Genomic DNA, 286 nt, shown 5'->3' on the forward strand with positions numbered 1-286 from the left:
TCCAGGAAGCACAGAGAGTCCCATACAGGATAAATCCAAGGAGAAACACGCCAAGACATGTATTTATCAAACTATCAAAAATTAAATACAAAGAAAACATATTAAAAGCAGCAAGGGTAAATCAACAAATAACACACAAGGGAATCCCCATAAGGTTAACAGCTGATCTTTAATCAGAAATTCTGCAAGACAGAAGGGAGTGGCAGGAAATATTTAAAGTGATGAAGGAGAAAAACCTACAACCAAGATTACTCTACCCAGCAAGGATCTCATTCAGATTTGATGG

Source organism: Physeter macrocephalus, chromosome 11 (assembly GCF_002837175.3).
Source record: "Physeter macrocephalus isolate SW-GA chromosome 11, ASM283717v5, whole genome shotgun sequence".
Taxonomy (NCBI): Eukaryota; Metazoa; Chordata; class Mammalia; order Artiodactyla; family Physeteridae; genus Physeter; species Physeter macrocephalus.